The sequence below is a fragment of the Convolutriloba macropyga genome, chromosome 2 (genome assembly GCF_964194025.1).
Source record: "Convolutriloba macropyga chromosome 2, txConMacr16.3, whole genome shotgun sequence".
Lineage (NCBI taxonomy): Eukaryota > Metazoa > Xenacoelomorpha > Acoela > Convolutidae > Convolutriloba > Convolutriloba macropyga.
Window position 1 is genome coordinate 25,420,139 of NC_134469.1, and position 19,538 is coordinate 25,439,676.

Genomic DNA, 19,538 nt, shown 5'->3' on the forward strand with positions numbered 1-19,538 from the left:
TGAGCGCCAAACGCTTGTAGGCGCCATTTTGTAACAAAATACGAGGGCGCAAATTTACCTGTGATACGACCTTGACATGTCTCTTTCACATGTAAGGAAAAACAGGTGGGTAATACTCGAATTTGTTGACAAAATTAGCTAAGTCTGAAAAAACTCGCCACCAATTTTAATTTAATCAATTTTATCTCAATTAATCTTGTCAAATATATCGGCACATAATGCGAAAAAACAGCAAAAAGGAGTGGGCGAATTGCTAGAATTTTTACGTTCATATTGTTGCAGGCGCCTGAGCAAAATTTTCAAAGAGCGGCTTCCATAAAACAGGATAGCACTACGTTACTAATATATGAAATTTATGCAATATTCTATGTAACTAACAACTGGTAATACAGTTTCCCAGGTCTAGACCTCGACTCATGAAAAGACAATGCTCGACCAAAATGTGCCATGAAAAGACCATACTGGACTCATTTGAGCTATGAAAAGACTTTAGCTGGACTTTAAGAGATTCTGGACTTTAGCTTGACTCAAATTTTTCGCAAAAGACTTTAGCTGGACCCAAAATTTTACAAAAGACTTTGACTTGACCCAAAGTTTGTGCTGGACTTAAGCTCGACTCAATGTTTGCAAACAAAGTCGAGTTAAAGTCTTTTCATGGGTCCATCATTAGTCTTTTCATGAGTCTGCTTTTCAGCCATTAACGTTTTACCTGCAATATTGCATATAACGTAGTCAGCATATATGATCCTGCACCCTTTACGATTCAAAAAAACCACAAATACCTCAAAAACCTGCATTATTTTTTTAAAAAGACAGCTCATAATATTGGGAAGGAAAACAAACTGAATAACGCCGAAATTTTTTCATGGCTAATACTAGGACCAATACTCTTAAGCTAGCTGGTTTCATAGAATCAAGTAATGTGGTAATATACTCGATCTGCAATAACTCTTTATCTTAAGATTTGACAAAATTTTTAAGTCTTTTGGCAGATTTCCAACTGATTCTTAAGTTGGACTGCTCTGGTGCAAAACTATTTAGTCTTGCTCCGGTTCTGCTTCTGTATGTACAGAAGCAGGAAAAAAAAATTAACAAATTTTGAATTTTAAAAAAAAACAGACTTATGAAAAGACTAATGGTGGACCCATGAAAAGACCTTAACTCGACTTTGCTGGTTATTAAAAGACTAATGCTGGACCCATGAAAAGACCTTAGCTGGACTTTCTTCGTTATGAAAAGACTTTAGCTCGACCCATGAAAAGATATTAGCTCGACTTTAACTAGGAACCTCGACCGTGTAATTATAGTCAATATTGGCCCCCCCCTACTAGACTTTTAAAGTCTTTTCATAAGTCGAGGTCTAGGCCTGGGTTCCACAATGGCGTAGATTTTATAAAATCATTACATCCAATTTCTTATAAACCTATAGACCATATTGAAAAACATCAAAAGTTCATTAGCTCATTTAAACTGATAATTTGATGAATTGATAAACTGATAAGCTGATGAATATTGAAAATTTAGGCAATTCAGATCTTTATCCGAAACGAAAACATTTTCTTGACGTATACTTAAACAAAACTAAATTACAAGGCAACAAAATTATAGTGGGATTTTAACAAACTAAACGAGGAAAAAACTATCGTAATCTTTTTAACTCTGAAAGCACAATATGAGATGACAGCAATATGAAATCAGAGAAACTAATAGAAAAATACAAAAGAAAAATTGTCTCATGTTCATTTGACTACTTTTGACCGTGAATTCCAACTAAAAGATTTTATAAATCGCAACTGGTTAAAAAAGTTCTCTACAAGCTCCGGAAAAAATAGATTGTTCAATCAGGGTTAAGAAATTACTTCCAAAATGCTTGAACTACATTGAATAAGAACCAAAAACTTTCCCAAAAACTGAAATGGATGACCAGCGGTAGCAGCAACTAACTAGTGACCTCAATTGAGGATATATGAGCACATAATAGAATACAAGGAGACTCGGTAACGTGCGTTTGCACATAATGATCCGAACCCGCTCATTTTTTGAATTAATTGTCTACCAAATGAGAAAGAGAAACAAAACTTTGAAAAATACACATACTCTTCGAAAATAATTGGTTAACAAAAAATTTGTCTTCGTGCAAACCGATGAATGAATTAGTTACTGCCGCAATGGAGATCCGATGATACCTGCAATTACTAAAGTTAAGAGACAAGACAAGCAAAAGAAAACGAAACACCAACTCCCTTCCAACTCAAAATCAATTTATTTTTAAATAAAATCACAAACAGAATCAAAATACAGCAGTTAGAACCTAGAGTAAAAACAAACCAATTTGTACTTCACCATAAAGCGCATGTGACTTGTCTTTAATAATAACTTGTAACAAGTCAAGAAGAACAAGAATAAAAAGAGGTAAAGCTGTCTACAATCAGCTGTCAATTACAAATACCATATAGACTCATACGTAGCTCCATTGGAGCAGTTAAGAGCGTTCAAGATAAACAACAAAATACTTGAACGAAAAAACTGTTAATTGCGGCCAAAACTCAATGTATATATAATTTTTACAAACGTATAAAAAAGTCAAAAAGGCAACAGGTAATAACAGAGAAAAGTCTATACAGAATCAATTAAAACATCATTTGGCATTGAATTGGCATCATCACTAAAACTTGTATGACTCTCGAAAACATGTACGACCCATCCTTGCTGATACTAGGTAACAAGTAGACAGAAATGAAACCAACTTTTGAAAAAAATTTATGTTTTTGAAAACAATTTCAAGGTTAAAAAAAATTTTGCTCTCAACTGAAAATACTAGTTATGCTCTTTTGTATGTTCATACAGGGATGCAATGAGATCTCTCATTATCCAGAAATTGTCTTAAATCTACAATTGAAAGTGACAGTTTCTTCTAAAAGTAAATTGTTCGCTTAAAATATCAATTAAAACGTCAATTAAAACATCAATTGGCATTGAATTCGCATCATCACTCAAACTTGTATGACTCTCGAAAACATGCACGACCCATCCTTGCTGATACTAGGTAACAAGTAGACAGAAAAGAAACCAACTTTTGAAAAAACTTTATGTTTTTGAAAACAATTTCAAAGTAAAAAAAAACATTAGCTCTCAACTGAAAACACTAGTTATGCTCTTTTATATGTTCAAACAGGGATCCAATGAGATCTCTCATTATCCAGAAATTGTCTTAAATTAACAATTGAAAGTGACAGTTTCTTCTAAAAATAAATTGTTCGCTTAAAATATCAATTAAAACGCCAATTAAAACATCAATTGGCATTGAATTCGCATCATCACTAAAACTTGTATGACTCTTGAAAACATGTACGACCTATCTTTGCTGAGACTAGGTAACAAGTAGACAGAAAAAAAACAACTTTTGAAAAAACTTCATGTTTTTGAAAACAATTTCAAATTAAAAAAAACATTAGCTCTCAACTGAAAATACTAGTTATGCTCTTTTATATGTTCAAACAGGGAGCCAATGAGATCTCTCATTATCTGGAAATTGTCTTAAAACTACAATTGAAAGTGACAGTTTCTTCTAAAAATAAATTGTTCGCATAAAATATGTAAGAAAACGGTGTCGAAGTCATCGAAACTATGTGCTATTCATTAAAACCGTTTCATACCCTTAACTGATCTTATATTTTAAGCTATTGAAAACTGTTCTGAATGTTGTAATTTGACACGAAAACCAAAGATACACACAAATTTGGTCAAATATTTTTTAAAAAAATTTTACTAATTTTTTAAATCAGAAAAAACTTATAAAAACTCAAATTAGCAGTGCCACGACAAAGCTTTTAAAAAAACAGATAACAAACTTATGTTTTTTGTCTGTGGAAGGTAGATAAAAGCTATATTGACGTTAAAAACTATTTTTGTGAAACAATCAAGTCATGCGCATGAAAACTTGACTCAACCCTTGAACAAGTTGAAAACGGTTAGCCGCAAATATGTAATCATCAAAAAAACTGTAACAAAAACCTTTAATCAATATAATTTTTTGACTAGAGAATTTGTTCGCATATATATATATATATATATATATATATATATATATATATATATATATATATATAGAACAAGTAATCGGTGACCCTCTCCGGACAGAAGCTTCCTTTACGGCCCTAAATGTCGGACTAGAGTCTCCCCACAGTTCTACCTTCTGTGCTGGGCACAACACAAAGGCATCACCTAACAACTGTCACAGCAATGACTTGAGGCCCACTGTGCGATGCTCGAAATACAGAACAGAAAAGACTAAAAGACTAAAGACAGAGGCCCTAAAGAAAAGGACACTTTTGGAGCCAAATTTTTGGGTTACAGACGTTGCCAGAAGGACGATTTTTTTGGTGTCAGTCGTTAACCCTGGAGGAGTTTTTTTCTACTACGGTTTCAGACGTCAACGTGGCTGATCGCCCTAGGTTTCAGAGGTCACCTCAAGAAGTCCTGTTCCCCGGTGAGATCAATCCAAAAATCAGTACTATTTACAGGTCAAAATAGGGGAAAAAAAGACAAAACCTAAATTTTTTCCGTTTTTAGCATAATTTCACTGCTTTTTAGGCAAAACTCTTTGACGCATACTTGTCTAAATTAATTTAACGCAATGACAACTTCGTAGTGCATGAAACTGTTCCTAAAAACGAAAATTGTCGAGAAAAACGTTTTTGAAAACAGAAATTCAAAAAACGTTCAACAAATTCTTAGCCTCAAATTCTCATAGAATCTACTTTTAATAGTTCAACCTCATTATTGAATTTACTGTTAATGAACCAGAGAGGTCAATAATTGTATAAATTCGATTACCTATTCAGAAACGAAATTTGACAAAAAAAAAACGTTTTTGAAAACAGTTATTCAAAAAACATTCATCAAATTCTTAGCCTGATTTTCTCATAGAATCTACTTTTAAAATTTCAACCTCACTTTTGAACTTGTTGTTAATGAACCAGAAAGGTCATTAAACGGATAAATTCAATAAGCTATTCAGAAACGAAAATTGACAAAAAAAACGCTTTTGAAAACAGAAATTCAAAAAACGTTCGTCAAAATCTTAGCCTGATATTCTCATAGAATCTACTTTTAAAAGTTCAACCTCACTTTTGAACTTGTTGTTAATGAACCAGAAAGGTCATTAAACGGATAAATTCATTTAGCTATTCAGAAACGAAAATTGACGAAAAAAACGCTTTTGAAAACAGAAATTCAAAAAACGTTCGTCATAATCTTAGCCTGATATTCTCATAGAATCTACTTTTAAATATTCAATTTCGCCGTTGAACTTGTCGGTAATGAACCAGTAAGGTCATTAAATGGATAAATTCAATTAGCTATTCAGAAACGAAAATTGACGAAAAAAACGCTTTTGAAAACAGAAATTCAAAAAACTTTCGTCAGATTCTTAGCCTGTTATTCTAATAGAATCTACTTTTAAAAGTTCAACAACCTCACTTTTGAACCTGTTTTTAAAAAACCAGGAAGGTAATTAAATGGATAAATTCAATTAGCTATTCAGAAACGAAAATTGACGAAAAAAACGTTATTGAAAACAGAAATTCAAAAAACGTTCATCAAATTCTTAGCCTGATATTCTCATAGAATCTACTTTTAAAAGTTCAACCTCACTTTTGCACCTGTTGTTAATCAACCAGAAAGGTCATTAAATGGATAATTTCAATTAGCTATTCAGAAACGAAAATTGACAAAAAAAAAGCTTTTGAAAACAGAAATACAAAAAACGTTCGTCAAATTCTTAGCCTGTTATTCTAATAGAATCTACTTTTAAAAGTTCAACAACCTCACTTTTGAACCTGTTGTTAATGAACCAGAAAGGTAATTAAATGGATAAATTCAATTAGCTATTCAGAAACGAAAATTGACGAAAAAAAATTTATTGAAAACAGAAATTCAAAAAACGTTCATCAAATTCTTAGCCTGATATTCTCAAAGAATCCATTTTTAAAAGTTCAACCTCACTTTTGAACCTGTTGTTAATCAACCAGAAAGGTCACTAAATGGATAATTTCAATTAGCTATTCAGAAACGAGAAATTGACGAAAAAAACGCTTTTGAAAACAGAAATTCAAAAAACGTTCTTCAAATTATTAGCCTGATATTCTCATAGAATCCACATTTAAAAGTTCAACCTCACTTTTGAACTTGTTTTTAATGAACCAGAAAGGTCAATAAATGGATCAATTCAATTAGCTATTCAGAAACGAAATTTGACGAATATAACGTTATTGAAAACAGAAATTCAAAAAACGTTCATAAAATTCTTAGCCTGATATTCTCATAAAATCTACATTTTAAAGTTCAACCTCACTTTTGAACTTGTTGGTAATGAACCAGTAGGGTCAATAATTGGATAAATTCAATTAGCTATTCAGAAACGAAAATTGACGAAAAAAACGCTTTTGAAAACAGAAATTCAAAAAACTTTCGTCAAATTCTTAGCCTGTTATTCTAATAGAATCTACTTTTAAAAGTTCAACAACCTCACTTTTGAACCTGTTGTTAATGAACCAGAAAGGTAATTAAATGGATAAATTCAATTAGCTATTCAGAAACGAAAATTGACGAAAAAAAACGTTATTGAAAACAGAAATTCAAAAAACGTTCATCAAATTCTTAGCCTGATATTCTCATAGAATCTACTTTTAAAAGTTCGAGCTCACTTTTGAACTTGTTGTAAATGAACCAGAAAAGACATTAAAAGGATAAATTCAATTAGCTATTCAGAAACGAAAATTGACCAAAAAAAAATTTATTAAAAACAGAAATTCAAAAAACGTTCATCAAATTCTTAGCCTGATATTCTCATAGAATCTACTTTTAAAAGTTCAACAACCTCACTTTTGAACTTTTTGTTAATGAAACAGAAAGGTAATTAAATGGACAATGTCAATTAGCCATTCAGAAACGAAAATTGACGAAAAAAAAACGTTATTGAAAACAGAAATTCAAAAAACGTTCATCAAATTCTTAGCCTGATATTCTTATAGAATCTACTTTTAAAAGTTCAAGCTCAGTTTTGAACCTGTTGTTAATGAACCAGAAAAGACATTAAATGGATAAACTCAATTAGCTATTCAGAAACAAAAATTGACGAAAAAAACGCTTTTGAAAACAGAAATTCAAAAAACTTTCGTCAAATTCTTAGCCTGTTATTCTAATAGAATCTACTTTTAAGAGTTCAACGACCTCATTTTTGAACCTGTTGTTAATGAACCAGAAAGGTAAATAAATGGATAAATTCAATTAGCTATTCAGAAACGAAAATTGACGAAAAAACGTTACTGAAAACAGAAATTCAAAAAACGTTCATCAAATTCTTAGCCTGATATTCTCATAGAATCTACTTTTAAAAGTTCGAGCTCACTTTTGAACCTGTTGTTAATGATCCAGAAAAGACATTAAAAGGATAAATTCAATAAGCTATTCAGAAACGAAAATTGACGAAAAAAAATTTATTGAAAACAGAAATTCATAAAAACATTCATCAAATTCTTAGCCTGATATTCTCATAGAATCTACTTTTAAAAGTTCAACCTCCTTTTTGATCATGTTGTTAATCCACCAGAAAGGTCATTAAATGGATAATTTCAATTAGCTATTCAGAAACGAAAATTGACAAAAAAAAGCTTTTGAAAACAGAAATTCAAAAAACGTTCGTCAAATTCTTAGCCTGTTATTCTAATAGAATCTACTTTTAAAAGTTCAACAACCTCAATTTTGAACCTGTTGTTAATGAACCAGAAAGGTAATTAAATGGATAAATTCAATTAGCTATTCAGAAACGAAAATTGACGAAAAAAAATTTATTGAAAACAGAAATTCAAAAAACGTTCATCAAATTCTTAGCCTGATATTCTCATAGAATCCACATTTAAAAGTTCAACCTCACTTTTGAACTTGTTTTAATGAACCAGAAAGGTCAATAAATGGATAATTTCAATTAGCTATTCAGAAACGAAAATTGACAAAAAAAGCTTTTGAAAACAGAAATTCAAAAAACGTTCTTCAAATTATTAGCCTGATATTCTCATAGAATCCACATTTAAAAGTTCAACCTCACTTTTGAACTTGTTTTAATGAACCAGAAAGGTCAATAAATGGATAAATTCAATTAGCTATTCAGAAACGAAATTTGACGAATATAACGTTATTGAAAACAGAAATTCAAAAAACATTCATCAAATTCTTAGCCTGATATTCTCATAGAATCTACTTTTAAAAGTTCAACCTCCTTTTTGATCCTGTTGTTAATCCACCAGAAAGGTCATTAAATGGATAATTTCAATTAGCTATTCAGAAACGAAAATTGACAAAAAAAAGCTTTTGAAAACAGAAATTCAAAAAACGTTCGTCAAATTCTTAGCCTGTTATTCTAATAGAATCTACTTTTAAAAGTTCAACAACCTCAATTTTGAACCTGTTGTTAATGAACCAGAAAGGTAATTAAATGGATAAATTCAATTAGCTATTCAGAAACGAAAATTGACGAAAAAAAATTTATTGAAAACAGAAATTCAAAAAACGTTCATCAAATTCTTAGCCTGATATTCTCATAGAATCCACATTTAAAAGTTCAACCTCACTTTTGAACTTGTTTTAATGAACCAGAAAGGTCAATAAATGGATAATTTCAATTAGCTATTCAGAAACGAAAATTGACAAAAAAAGCTTTTGAAAACAGAAATTCAAAAAATGTTCATCAAATTCTCAGCCTGATATTCTCATAGAATCCACTTTTAAAAGTTCAACCTCACTTTTGAATTTGTTGTAAATCAACCAGAAAGGTCACTAAATGGATAATTTCAATTAGCTATTCAGAAACGAGAAATTGACGAAAAAAACGCTTTTGAAAACAGAAATTCAAAAAACGTTCTTCAAATTATTAGCCTGATATTCTCATAGAATCCACATTTAAAAGTTCAACCTCACTTTTGAACTTGTTTTAATGAACCAGAAAGGTCAATAAATGGACAAATTCAATTAGCTATTCAGAAACGAAATTTGACGAATATAACGTTATTGAAAACAGAAATTCAAAAAACGTTCATCAAATTTTTAGCCTGATATTCTCATAAAATCTACATTTAAAAGTTCAACCTCACTTTTGAACTTGTTGGTAATGAACCAGTAAGGTCAATAATTGGATAAATTCAATAAGCTATTCAGAAACGAAAATTGACGAAAAAAAATTTATTGAAAACAGAAATTCATAAAAACATTCATCAAATTCTTAGCCTGATATTCTCATAGAATCTACTTTTAAAAGTTCAACCTCCTTTTTGATCCTGTTGTTAATCCACCAGAAAGGTCATTAAATGGATAATTTCAATTAGCTATTCAGAAACGAAAATTGACAAAAAAAAGCTTTTGAAAACAGAAATTCAAAAAACGTTCGTCAAATTCTTAGCCTGTTATTCTAATAGAATCTACTTTTAAAAGTTCAACAACCTCAATTTTGAACCTGTTGTTAATGAACCAGAAAGGTAATTAAATGGATAAATTCAATTAGCTATTCAGAAACGAAAATTGACGAAAAAAAATTTATTGAAAACAGAAATTCAAAAAACGTTCATCAAATTCTTAGCCTGATATTCTCATAGAATCCACATTTAAAAGTTCAACCTCACTTTTGAACTTGTTTTAATGAACCAGAAAGGTCAATAAATGGATAATTTCAATTAGCTATTCAGAAACGAAAATTGACAAAAAAAGCTTTTGAAAACAGAAATTCAAAAAACGTTCATCAAATTCTCAGCCTGATATTCTCATAGAATCCACTTTTAAAAGTTCAACCTCACTTTTGAACTTGTTGTAAATCAACCAGAAAGGTCACTAAATGGATAATTTCAATTAGCTATTCAGAAACGAGAAATTGACGAAAAAAACGCTTTTGAAAACAGAAATTCAAAAAACGTTCTTCAAATTATTAGCCTGATATTCTCATAGAATCCACATTTAAAAGTTCAACCTCACTTTTGAACTTGTTTTAATGAACCAGAAAGGTCAATAAATGGATAAATTCAATTAGCTATTCAGAAACGAAATTTGACGAATATAACGTTATTGAAAACAGAAATTCAAAAAACGTTCATCAAATTTTTAGCCTGATATTCTCATAAAATCTACATTTAAAAGTTCAACCTCACTTTTGAACTTGTTGGTAATGAACCAGTAAGGTCAATAATTGGATAAATTCAATTAGCTATTCAGAAACGAAAATTGACGAAAAAAACGCTTTTGAAAACAGAAATTCAAAAAATTTTCGTCAAATTCTTAGCCTGTTATTCTAATAGAATCTACTTTTAAAAGTTCAACAACCTCACTTTTGAACCTGTTGTTAATGAACCAGAAAGGTAATTAAATGGATAAATTCAATTAGCTATTCAGAAACGAAAATTGACGAAAAAAAATTTATTGAAAACAGAAATTCAAAAAACGTTCATCAAATTTTTAGCCTGATATTCTCATAAAATCTACATTTAAAAGTTCAACCTCACTTTTGAACTTGTTGGTAATGAACCAGTAAGGTCAATAATTGGATAAATTCAATTAGCTATTCAGAAACGAAAATTGACCAAAAAAAACGCTTTTGAAAACAGAAATTCAAAAAATTTTCGTCAAATTCTTAGCCTGTTATTCTAATAGAATCTACTTTTAAAAGTTCAACAACCTCACTTTTGAACCTGTTGTTAATGAACCAGAAAGGTAATTAAATGGATAAATTCAATTAGCCATTCAGAAACGAAAATTGACGAAAAAAACGTTATTGAAAACAGAAATTCAAAAAACGTTCATCAAATTCTTAGCCTGATATTCTCATAGAATCTACTTTTAAAAGTTCAAGCTCACTTTTGAACCTGTTGTTAATGATTCAGAAAAGACATTGAATGGATAAACTCAATTAGCTATTCAGAAACGAAAATTGACGAAAAAAACGTTATTGAAAACAGAAATTCAAAAAACGTTCATCAAATTCTTAGACTGATATTCTCATAGAATCCACTTTTAAAATTTCAACCTCACTTTTGAACCTGTTGTTAATCAACCAGAAAGGTCACTAAATGGATAATTTCAATTAGCTATTCAGAAACGAGAAATTGACGAAAAAAACGCTTTTGAAAACAGAAATTCAAAAAACGTTCATCAAATTCTAAGCCTGATATTCTCATAGAATCTACTTTTAAAAGTTCGAGCTCATTTTTGAACCTGTTGTTAATGAACCAGAAAAGACATTAAAAGGATAAATTCAATTAGCTTTTCAGAAACGAAAATTGACGAAAAAAAATTTATTGAAAACCGAAATTCAAAAAGAGTTCATCAAATTCTCAGCCTGATATTCTCATAGAATCCACTTTTAAAAGTTCAACCTCACTTTTGAACTTGTTGTAAATCAACCAGAAAGGTCACTAAATGGATAATTTCAATTAGCTATTCAGAAACGGGAAATTGACGAAAAAAACGCTTTTGAAAACAGAAATTCAAAACACGTTCTTCAAATTATTAGCCTGATATTCTCATAGAATCCACATTTAAAAGTTCAACCTCACTTTTGAACTTGTTTTAATGAACCAGAAAGGTCAATAAATGGATAAATTCAATTAGCTATTCAGAAACGAAATTTGACGAATATAACGTTATTGAAAACAGAAATTCAAAAAACTTTCATCAAATTCTTAGCCTGATATTCTCATAAAATCTACATTTAAAAGTTCAACCTCACTTTTGAACTTGTTGGTAATGAACCAGTAAGGTCAATAATTGGATAAATTCAATTAGCTATTCAGAAACGAAAATTGACGAAAAAAACGCTTTTGAAAACAGAAATTCAAAAAATTTTCGTCAAATTCTTAGCCTGTTATTCTAATAGAATCTACTTTTAAAAGTTCAACAACCTCACTTTTGAACCTGTTGTTAATGAACCAGAAAGGTAATTAAATGGATAAATTCAATTAGCCATTCAGAAACGAAAATTGACGAAAAAAACGTTATTGAAAACAGAAATTCAAAAAACGTTCATCAAATTCTTAGCCTGATATTCTCATAGAATCTACTTTTAAAAGTTCAAGCTCACTTTTGAACCTGTTGTTAATGATTCAGAAAAGACATTGAATGGATAAACTCAATAAGCTATTCAGAAACGAAAATTGACGAAAAAAAACGTTATTGAAAACAGAAATTCAAAAAACGTTCATCAAATTCTTAGCCTGATATTCTCATAGAATCCACTTTTAAAAGTTCAACCTCACTTTTGAACCTGTTGTTAATCAACCAGAAAGGTCACTAAATGGATAATTTCAATTAGCTATTCAGAAACGAGAAATTGACGAAAAAAAACGCTTTTGAAGACAGAAATTCAAAAAACGTTCATCAAATTCTAAGCCTGATATTCTCATAGAATCTACTTTTAAAAGTTCGAGCTCATTTTTGAACCTGTTGTTAATGAACCAGAAAAGACATTAAAAGGATAAATTCAATTAGCTTTTCAGAAACGAAAATTGACGAAAAAAAATTTATTGAAAACCGAAATTCAAAAAACGTTCATCAAATTCTTAGCCTGATATTCTCATAGAATCTACTTTTAAAAGTTCCACAACCTCACTTTTGAACCTTTTGTTAATGAAACAGAAAGGTAATTAAATGGATAAATTCAATTAGCCATTCAGAAACGAAAATTGACGAAAAAAAACGTTATTGAAAACAGAAATTCAAAAAGAGTTCATCAAATTCTTAGCCTGATATTCTCATAGAATCTACTTTTAAAAGTTCAAGCTCACTTTTGAATCTGTTGTTAATGAACCAGAAAAGACATTAAATGGATAAACTCAATCAGCTATTCAGAAACGAAAATTGACGAAAAAAACGTTATTGAAAACAGAAATTCAAAAAACGTTCATCAAATTCTTAGCCTGATATTCTCATAGAATCTACTTTTAAAAGTTCGAGCTCACTTTTGAACCTGTTGTTAATGAACCAGAAAAGACATTAAAAGGATAAATTCAATTAGCTATTCAGAAACGAAAATTGACGAAAAAAAATTTATTGAAAACAGAAATTCAAAAAACGTTCATCCAATTCTTAGCCTGATATTCTCATAGAATCTACTTTTAAAAGTTCAACAACCTCACTTTTGAACCTTTTGTTAATGAAACAGAAAGGTAATTAAATGGATAAATTCAATTGGCCATTCAGAAACGAAAATTGACGAAAAAAAAACGTTATTGAAAACAGAAATTCAAAAACCGTTCATCAAATTCTTAGCCTGATATTCTCATAGAATCTACTTTTAAAAGTTCAAGCTCACTTTTGAACCTGTTGTTAATGAACCAGAAAGGTCACTAAATGGATAATTTCAATTAGCTATTCAGAAACGAGAAATTGACGAAAAAAACGCTTTTGAAAACAGAAATTCAAAAAACGTTCATCAAATTCTAAGCCTGATATTCTCATAGAATCTACTTTTAAAAGTTCGAGCTCATTTTTGAACCTGTTGTTAATGAACCAGAAAAGACATTAAAAGGATAAATTCAATTAGCTTTTCAGAAACGAAAATTGACGAAAAAAAATTTATTGAAAACCGAAATTCAAAAAACGTTCATCAAATTCTTAGCCTTATATTCTCATAGAATCTACTTTTAAAAGTTCCACAACCTCACTTTTGAACCTTTTGTTAATGAAACAGAAAGGTAATTAAATTGATAAATTCAATTAGCCATTCAGAAACGAAAATTGACGAAAAAAAACGTTATTGAAAACAGAAATTCAAAAAGAGTTCATCAAATTCTTAGCCTGATATTCTCATAGAATCTACTTTTAAAAGTTCAAGCTCACTTTTGAATCTGTTGTTAATGAAACAGAAAAGACATTAAATGGATAAACTCAATCAGCTATTCAGAAACGAAAATTGACGAAAAAAACGTTATTGAAAACAGAAATTCAAAAAACGTTCATCAAATTCTTAGCCTGATATTCTCATAGAATCTACTTTTAAAAGTTCGAGCTCACTTTTGAACCTGTTGTTAATGAACCGGAAAAGACATTAAAAGGATAAATTCAATTAGCTATTCAGAAACGAAAATTGACGAAAAAAAATTTATTGAAAACAGAAATTCAAAAAACGTTCATCAAATTCTTAGCCTGATATTCTCATAGAATCTACTTTTAAAAGTTCAACAACCTCACTTTTGAACCTTTTGTTAATGAAACAGAAAGGTAATTAAATGGATAAATTCAATTAGCCATTCAGAAACGAAAATTGACGAAAAAAAAACGTTATTGAAAACAGAAATTCAAAAACCGTTCATCAAATTCTTAGCCTGATATTCTCATAGAATCTACTTTTAAAAGTTCAAGCTCACTTTTGAACCTGTTGTTAATGAACCAGAAAAGACATTAAATGGATAAACTCAATTAGCTATTCAGAAACGAAAATTGACGAAAAAAACGCTTTTGAAAACAGAAATTCAAAAAACTTTCGTCAAATTCTTAGCCTGTTATTCTAATAGAGTCTACTTTTAAAAGTTCAACAACCTCACTTCTGAACCTGTTGTTAATGAACCAGAAAGGTAATTAAATGGATAAATTCAATTAGCTATTCAGAAACGAAAATTGACGAAAAAACGTTATTGAAAACAGAAATTCAAAAAACGTTCATCAAATTCTTAGCCTGATATTCTCATAGAATCTACTTTTAAAAGTTCGAGCTCACTTTTGAACCTGTTGTTAATGATCCAGAAAAGACATTAAAAGGATAAATTCAATTAGCTATTCAGAAACGAAAATTGACGAAAAAAAATTTATTGAAAACAGAAATTCATAAAAACGTTCATCAAATTCTTAGCCTGATATTCTCATAGAATCTACTTTTAAAAGTTCAACCTCCTTTTTGAACCTGTTGTTAATCAACCAGAAAGGTCATTAAATGGATAATTTCAATTAGCTATTCAGAAACGAAAATTGACAAAAAAAAAGCTTTTGAAAACAGAAATTCAAAAAATGTTCATCAAATTCTTAGCCTGATATTCTCATAGAATCTACTTTTAAAAGTTCAAGCTCACTTTTGAACCTGTTGTTAATGAACCAGAAAAGACATTAAATGGATAAATTCAATTAGCTATTCAGAAACGAAAATTGACGAAAAAAAACGTTATTGAAAACAGAAATTCAAAAAACGTTCATCAAATTCTTAGCCTGATATTCTCGAAAAATCTACTTTTAAAAGTTCAAGCTCACTTTTGAACCTGTTGTTAATGAACCAGAAAAGACATTAAATGGATAAACTCAATTAGCTATTCAGAAACGAAAATTGACGAAAAAAAATTTATTGAAAACAGAAATTCAAAAAACGTTCATCAAATTCTTAGCCTGATATTCTCATAGAATCTACTTTTAAAAGTTCAACCTCACTTTTGAACCTGTTGTTAATCAACCAGAAAGGTCATTAAATGGATAATTGCAATTAGCTATTCAGAAACGAAAATTGACAAAAAAAAACTTTTGAAAACAGAAATTCAAAAAACGTTCCTCAAATTCTTAGCCTGATATTCTCATAGAATCTACTTTTAAAAGTTCAACCTCACTTTTGAACCTGTTGTTAATCAACGAGACAGGTCATTAAATGGATATATTCAATTAGCTATTCAGAAACGAAAATTGACGAAAAAAACGCTTTTGAAAACAGAAATTCAAATAAAGTTCTTCAAATTCTTAGCCTGATATTCTCATAGAATCTACATTTAAATTATCAACCCCACTTTTAAACTTGTTGTTAATGAACCAGAAAGGTCAGTAAATGGATAAACTCAATTAGCTCTTCAGAAACGAAATTTGACGAATATAACGTTATTGAAAACAGAAATTCAAAAAACGTTCATCAAATTCTTAGCCTGATATTCTCATAGAATCTACTTTTAAAAGTTCAACCTCACTTTTGAACTTGTTTTTAATGAACCAGAAAGGTCAGTAAATGGATAAATTCAATTAGCTATTCGGAAACGAAAATTGACGAATATAACTTTATTGAAAACAGAAACTCAAAAAACGTTCATCAAATTCTTAGCCTGATATTCTCATAGAATCTAATTTTAAAAGTTCAACCTCACTTTTGAACCTGTTGTCAATGAACCAGAAAGGTCATTAAATGGATAACTTCAATTAACTATTCAGAAACGAGAAATGTCGAGAGAAACGCTTTTGAAAACAGAAAATCAAGAAACGTTAATCAAACTCTCAGCCTGCTATTCTCATAGAATCTACTTTCAAAAGTTAAACTTAGCCTTTGCCTTTAAACTTATTGTTAATGAACCAGAAAAGTCATTAAATTGATAAAATCAATTAGCTATTCAGAAACGAAAATTGACGAAAAAAACGCTTTTGAAAACAGAAATTCAAAAAACGTTCGTCAAATTCTTAGCCTGATATTCTCCTAGAATCTACTTTTAAAAGCTCAACCTCACTTTTGAACCTGTTGTTAATGAACCAGAAAGGTCATTAAATGGATAAATTCAATTAGCTATTCAGAAACGAAAATTGACGAATATAACGTTATTGAAAACAGAAATTCAAAAAACGTTCATCAAATTCTTAGCCTGATTTTCTCATAGAATCTACTTTTAAAAGTTCAACCTCACTTTTGAACCTGTTGTTAATGAACCAGAACGGTAATTAAATGGATAAATTCAATTAGCTATTCAGAAATGAAAAATGTCGAGAAAAACGCTTTTGAAAACAGAAATTCAAGAAACGTTAATCAAATTCATAGCCTGATATTCTCATAGAATCTACTTTTAATAGTTCAAACCCACTTTTGAACTTGTTGTTAATGAGCCAGAAAGGTCATTAATTGGATAAATTCGCTTAGCTATTCAGAAACGAAAGTTGACACAAATTCTTTTGTGACAACAGAAATCCAAAAAACCTTCTTTAAATTCTTGGCCTGATATTCTTATATAATTTTTATTCCATAGTTCAAACTCACTTTTGAGCTAGTTGTCACAGAACCAAGTAGGTCATTACTTGGATAACATCGTTTAGTTTTACAAAACGAAAATTGACGAAAAAGAAACCTTTTTTTGCCAGATAAAAACAAAAAGCTTTTTTTACTGCCCGCTTCATTTTATTATGGAAAAAAAACATAAGAATCCAAAAACCGTCCCCTAGATTGTCCTGTGAGTTTATGTTTCAACAGAAATTAGCGAAAAAAAAATCTATTGGTCAAAAATAACTGAAAAAAATCTCTCAATACCCACCAAAAGAAAAGGGCAAAAAATTAATTTTTGCAAAAACCTATTTTTTGCAGAAGTCCTTGGTCTCAGACGTTGCCGTCTGCGAAGTCCCTTAGCCCTATGGTTTCAGATGTTACCATACTGAAAAGAAGAAAATAACGGTTTCAGAAGTTACCGATCTTTGATTTTTTTTCAACATCAAAACGGATTCTTTTTCACAAAGAGATCAGACGTCATCTCAATCAATTCTTTGAAAATCTAGCCATAAGCAAAAAATTGGTCTAATATCAAGATTTTGGAGGGCACTAGAAGCACCACAAGATCACTCAGATTAACAAAGAGTTGGAGAAAGAAAAGTTTTCAGAAAAGAAGAAAGGGTTTATTAAAGTTCTTCCACCTTTTGTGCTCTTCTCGTAGCCCTTGTTGCCTACACGCATTGCATTTAAAACAAGTTCATAGTTTTTAGCACACAAAAAAAACTCCTGAAAAAGAACACAAAAAGAAATTTGCTTCTCGTAAATTTACGGAAAGGTCTGTCAGATTTTAAACGCTAATGTTTTACGGTTACGGTCAGGGAAATAGGAGAAATTTTCTGATAGTTTTTAGGTCTGGTGGTAGATCCTTAGCTATTTGTTGAGAACTGTTATCAGGTTTTAAAGTTTTACAAGAAAAATTTTTTTAATGTAACAATTATTGGGGTTCTGGTCTAATATCGTTTCAACTGTATAATTGTAGAAAAGCACAAGTTTCCTCTCAATCCAAGTAGCCAAACACATTAGTTGAAACAGTCAAAGCCCGCTATTTAAGCAAAACTTGTGTTTTTTCAACAAAAAACAAGCAATTATTTGGGTCTGTTGAACAAAAATTCGGCTAAAGCGCACGAACGTTCGGAAAAGATTTCAAATTTGTTTTTAGTGCGAAAAAGCTAGATTTAGCAAACAAAACACATCCTAGGACATCCGTTTTTGCAAAAAAACTTGCATCGCTGGTTTTTTGAACAAGAAAAAACTAGGATCATTAGCATTCAAACCTTAGACAACTTTTACATCAAAATTTGCCTCGCTCTGGTTCTTTAAGCCGTTTTTTACCTTCAATAAAGAATTTCAACGTCACCTCTACAACAGCAACAAACGGTCAACAGAACACAACAAGCAGCAAATTGTCTAAGCAGATCACTCCTGAATGCCAGTTTGCCATGAACATGTTTAAAGCGAAAAAAATGGCCAAGAAAAACCAGCTCGACCTTTTTTGGAGAAAACCATTCAGCAAAGAAAAAGTTTTCGATCCTTGTCTCTGCTGATTGAACGAACCAGAGCAAACAAAAAGGAACTCATTGAGATGTCGCAGAACGTGATGAAGCAACACTCTCATCAGAATACAGCAACATGAATTGTGAGCAGAAAAACCAAACATCAACCGTCTTAACGAACTACAGTTGCAAGTTGATCTTGTGGACGATGATGGTCAACTGAGCCAGTCCTCCCAAAGGATCAGAGATGATGTCACCATGATCTCAAGCAGAGAAAACCGATTTCACCAATCTACGCCCGTCTCAATAGACATCAATGAAGACAACCAGCTCCGATGTAACCTGGAACAACAGAAAAGCAGCAGAGCCAACCCAATTCAGCCTCCTGCTATCCCGCCTCAACAAGTGAGACCAACACTCTTTCTTCAACAGTCAACTGCTCCACAAATAAACTTCGAACGTGTTTTTGGCGCTCACCAAAGACCAAAAGAATTGCAAAACCTGGAAAACAGTCAGCAAGAACATAAACTTTCAGGAACTGATAACCACGTTCACAATCCTTTCACACAAGCCCATGATACACTTGTCTTTAACAGTGCACCTAGTGACACTCAATATGCCGCTATCAACCCTAATAACCATACAAGCTTGCCACCCTACAGTCTCCACACAGCCCCGATCACTCTCAACAACAGTGAAGCAAAGAAAACCATTTGATAAACATTTTGCCGCCTATAACTAACCTGAGCATTTCAAGCGACAGTATTACAGCTAAATCAGATTTTTGTGCTTCAAATTTCCCTAAGGTCAGCATTACTGAGCATTTATTCTCAAAACTAGTCACTGAAAATAGATTAATATTTCGAACACCAAATCAAGCTTGTCATGATACCTAAAAGGAACAAATTGATAGATATAACAAAGGCAAGTCAAAACCTGTTATTCAACAGCAATCATTGCAAGCTTTTGCTCAAGAAAATGATTGCAGCTCAAGCAAGAACTTCAACTCAGGAAGTCAGAAC

The 19,538-nt window shown here is 30.7% G+C and overlaps 1 protein-coding gene across 1 annotated transcript in view; it reads left to right on the top strand.

The window, feature by feature from the left end:
* LOC142358570 (BTB/POZ domain-containing protein KCTD12-like) overlaps positions 1 to 19,538 on the top strand; it is a 554,440-nt gene that overhangs the window by 107,683 nt on the left and 427,219 nt on the right. The window lies entirely within an intron of this gene.